Genomic DNA, 5441 nt, shown 5'->3' with positions numbered 1-5441 from the left:
CAAAGCTCCTAACATGCAACCACAGTGTTTACTTATTCATACAATGAATAAGTTCAGTAATATTCTTACAACTTGAATGTTCAGTAAACATCATCATAACAATGTGAAAAAAATTTTATTGTCTTACAATTTGAACATCAGAGGATGACACTACAATAATCTTGTACACACAAATCAAACTGACTTTTTGTCTAAGTGTCTACCTTAATGATAACACAGAGCAACCAATGTTCACTTATCCATATGGCTACGTTTGGTTGGGTGTAATGTAATCGAGCTTGTAATGCAATAAAATTTGTAATATAATGTAATGTAATCTTGATTACATTACTACGTTTGGTAATATAATGTATGTAATCTTTGATTACAAGGGCGATTGCATTCTTTTGTTTGGTGTCCATTATTTTTTATAAGGAATGCAATTCATATTATTATAAAATGATAAAAATATACTGCGACTTCTACCGACGATGACCTCGTAATGTAATCGAATTATATAGTATTTGCTTTGTAATCCAGATTATAAAACTTCGCTACCTTTTGTAATCGAGATTACATTACATTACAAATTTAAAAGTAAACCAAACAAAATAATCAGCCTTGAAAAGTATAGTATTGTTGGATATACGCCCAAACATAGTATCAAGGAAAATATATACGACTCCTAAAATTAAGTGGTGGAAGTTAAAGGACGGAAAACAAAATATATTTAAGGAGAAGGTACAAGTACAAACATTAGGTGAAATATACAATAACTCTAATACAATATGGGAAAAAATGGTATCAAAGTTGAAAATAGTAACTAAGAGTGTACTCGATAAGTAAAAGGAACATGCACCACTAAGTAAGGAATCTTGGTGGTGAATGAGAAAGTACAAGAAAAAGTGAATGAAAAAAAGAATAACCTATAAGAAATTATATATTTGTAAGAACGAAGAAAACTTAAAAAAAATATATAATAGCCAAGAAATAAGCTAAGAAAGTAGTGAATGAAGTAAAGAATGAAACTTTTAAACGATTATATCAAAAATTGGATTAAAAAAAAGAGAAAGAGACATTTATAGAATAGCTAAAGTGAGAGAAAGGAAGACAAGAGATCTTATCTAAATAAAATATATTAAAGATGAATGTACTAGACTACTAGTAAACGATGAAGAAATAAAAGAGCGATGGAAGAGGTATTTTTATCAACTTTTTAATGAAGGTTTAGGTGATCAACTTAACTTAGGTAATTTAAATAGGTCAAATGATCATAAAAAATTAATTTTTTATAGTAGAATTCAAACTTCAGAAGTAGAACAAGCTTTAAATGGGATGAACAATAGAAAAGTCGTTGAACCAGATGATATTTCGATAGAGGTATGGAAGTGCCTAAGGAAACAAGGTATTGAATGACTTAATGAAAACGAAAAAAATGTCTGATTAATGAAGGATAAATACTGTAGTTCCCTTATATAAGAACAAGGAAGACGTACAAAAATTATGCAAATTATAGAGGTATTAAACTAATGAGTCATACTATGAAACTTTAGGAAAAACTAATATAAAAAGGATTAAAGAAGGAGACCTCGGTGACCAAAAATTAATTTAGGTTCATGCTTGGAAGGTCGGCAATAGAAGCTATACATCTTCTTAGACAATTAATTAAAAATATCAGGAGCAAAAATAAGATTTACACATGGTATTCATGGACTTAGAAAATGCTTATGATAGAGTCCTAAAAGAAATTATATGGAGAATTCTAGAAAAGAGATGTGTTAGTAAAACATATATTGAATTAATTAAGGATATGTACAAGGATGTAACGACCAGAATAAAAACTTCAGACGGAATAACTAAAGCATTTCTAATAAAGATAGGATTACATCATGGATCAACCCTAAATCTCTATCTTTTTACACTAATTATGGATAAACTCACTGCATACTTTCAAGGCACAGTATCATGGTGCATGTTGTTTGCAGATAATGTTGTTTTGGTAGATGAAATACATGAAGTAGTAAATGCTAAACTAAAATCTTTGTGGGAAACACTTGAAGGGAAAGGTTTTAGGCTTAGTAGAATAAAGACAGAATATATAAAATTTAAGTTTAGCAATATTAGACGTAATGAGGCAATTGTTAAGATAGGAGGTGTCGAGTTGCCTAAAACCGAATGCTTTAAATATTTAGGATCATTTTTGCAAAACGATAAAAGGATTGAGAGAGATGTCTTCGAGGAGAGCATCAAGTGTTTTACGTGACCGTAAAATACCTTTAAAACTTAAAGAAAAGTTTTACAAAACCGTAATTAGACCTGCTATGGTATATGGAGTTGAATGTTGGGCTATGACTCGAGCACATGAGCAGAAGATGAGAGTTGCAGAGATGAGGATGTTAAGGTGGATATGTGGACATACGAGGATAGACAGAATAAGAAATGAGAACATTAGAAAGAAAGTCGGAATTGCATTTATTGAGGGAAACTTCAAGAGACACGTTTAAGATGGTACGAGCATGTACTTAGATGGTCGATCAATGTTCTAGTTAGGTGATGTGAAAATATGACAAACATGCATATCAAACGAGGAAGAGGAAGACAAAAAAATAGATTTGATTAGCAACAATAAAACAAGATAAAATTTATTTAAGTATAGATGATGATATGGTAGGAGATAAAACTCAATGGTGTAAAAGTATCCATATAGCCGACCTCACCTAGTGCGATAAAACTTGGTTGTTGTTGTTGATTATTTAAAATTTAAGTGAACTATTTTAAACTATCTTTAAGTTTCCTATATATTCCATCTTTTAAAAACTACACTAACAAATTGTTGGTTCCACCGATGATATTTTATTGTACTAGCCATATAGTATTAGCATTCTAATTGGACCATAGAACAAGTCAAGAAGCATAGATTTATTATGTGAACATGGTTGAAATTAAGGGAAATGATTGAAATATGCAATATCTAAGTCCAAAATTATTGTCAAATTTAGTAACACTCTTTCATTACTATTACTGACATTATAATTCAACAAGTAAGAATTTGATACAGTAAATTACTTAGCTAGCAAATGGTATATTATATATGTAATAAACATAGGTCAAGTTATAATAATTGCTATTTTGAATCAAACAACTAAACTGAACCAGAAGGATATATACATGTTTTGGCCAGTAAAACAGACCACCAGATTGCTTTTGCAGGCAAGAAATGTTCTTGGCACAATCAATAGCACATGAGAAGAGGTAGATAAGCAAGTGCGTACAAGGTTGGTGTGCAAGGAAAATGAAAGATTGATAAACCAGTCAATCAGGTTTTATAGTAGCAGTGTTCTAAATGGCGGCCGCCTAGGCAAGAGGCAGGTATCAACTGCACCACCTCAAGCAAAGGCGGTGTTTTAAGCGGTAACTCATCTCCTTCCATCATCACCATGCTGGGACTGCCACCTCCGCTGCCATCGTGACACGTTAGGAAGAGTTGCCTGGCCCAGCTATGAGTCTGATGCGTCGTGCGAACCCAGACACATCATCCGTGCCCGACAATGGTCCCAGAAGTGTTGCCCAAGCACAATGACATGCTCGTCGCCCAACCTTGCGATGGGCATGGACGCGTCACGCGAGCCCGGCAACGGGCTCGAATGCATCGCATGAGCCCTGCGATGGGCTTGAACTTGTCGCACGAGCCCGACAACGGACCCGGACACGTCCCCTGGTCTGCGACACGTCCAAACGTGTCGGGCGAGCCTGGCGACGCATCCGAACGCATTGAACTGGCCCAAACGCGTCGCCCAAACTTGCAATGGGCCCAAACTTGTCGCCCGAGCCTAACACATCATCAAACTCTTCGCTTGGCCAAAACATGGAGCACGGTTTAATTAAACTTTAGGTTAATAATTTTAATCAACTCCTAACTATGATTGAGATAATTTAAATAAACTTAATAAAAGCCTATAAAATTATCCCATTAATTTAATATATATATATATATATATATATATATATATATATATATATATATATATATATATATATATTTAAAAAAAATTATTTTATTTTTTATTTTTAAATATTTAGATTATTTTTTATTTTTAATTAATATATTTTATTAAAAGTAAATATAAGAATAATGAGTATTTATAATATTATATATAAAAAATAATAAAAAAATTCAATCGTCTAGGCGGTGCTTAGGTGGTCAATGACCGCCACCGTCTACTGTCATTTACAACATTGTATAGCAACCTAAATAAAAGACCAAAAGAATCCAAGTTTTGGGTCTGATTTCATTGGGTCGGAATGAATACCCACTGTATGAGTTATTTGTCCACACAAAGTTGAAATCAAAGTCTTCATTAGAAACAACCCCAAGGGAAAAACCAATGTCTAAAGTTCCAAGATTATATTGAAACAGAGCTACTGTAGATTAGTTACACTGACTGACAATACCTGGAAGTCTTCAAGTAATATCCACTATGATAATTTTCACTTTCACCACAAAAGTGTACCTCTTTTTGCAAAATATTCCCTCAAGTTTCATGTTAAAATGCTGACTAGAAAGTTAAAACTGAGGGGCATTTTGCCAATTTTGAAGTTTTGAAGACATTTGGCAAATAAGGGTAAACTCTATCAGCACTTTGATAATAATGAAAATTCTAGAAGGCATTTTACAAAAACGTGTAGTCTTTTGGAGTGAAAATGAAATTCACCCTATCCACGGATAAAAACACAAGAGGAATCTGTCAAGAAAACAGAATCCTTAGCTAACCATTTAGAGGAACAATTTTAGTAAAATTCTATGCATTTGCTCTTTTTCCAATAAATGATGTCATGTTAATCAAACAATGGTTTAAACATTGGACGTTCGAGCATATTTCCTTGGAAGACAAAGGCTATGACGTCATTCACATGACAGCTCTTCTCGACCATAATGGCACGGCTTTAGGACTTTTACCACAACAATTGGTGCTCAAGGCCCCAAGGAAGGCATGGTAAACTAAAGCATCTTTCTCCTTTTCTTTCTTGTCCATTATCTTCATTAATGTTTTGAAACGCCTTTTCTGAATAAGGTAAGCTATATAGATAAAATTATTAAACTTCTAGACTGTTTTCCCAACACACGAAGATGTACAGTAGATAAACCAAAGAAAGTGGGAACACAAAACTTTCCTAACTTCATTGAAAACTGGAGCATGGTCTCAAGGTAACTTCAGTGGTATAAGCTTCATCATGCCTTCTAATGTGAATTAAAATCACTTTAGCTCCAAGAGTGGAAATAAAATAATTAAAACGTATATATATCAATATAGTTAAACAGGTGAGGTCAGAAACTTCAGAGTCCTATATATTGTGCAAGTTTTATATTTCCTGGTGAATGACAATTGAGCTATTCCTAATAAGTTTTTCATTCAGGGAACATTCTAAAGAAATTTGTGACAATCACACTAACAGGGAAAACA

This window comes from Zingiber officinale, chromosome 4B (assembly GCF_018446385.1).
Source record: "Zingiber officinale cultivar Zhangliang chromosome 4B, Zo_v1.1, whole genome shotgun sequence".
In the NCBI taxonomy this organism is placed as follows: domain Eukaryota; kingdom Viridiplantae; phylum Streptophyta; class Magnoliopsida; order Zingiberales; family Zingiberaceae; genus Zingiber; species Zingiber officinale.
Note: the sequence above shows the minus strand (reverse complement) of the source record.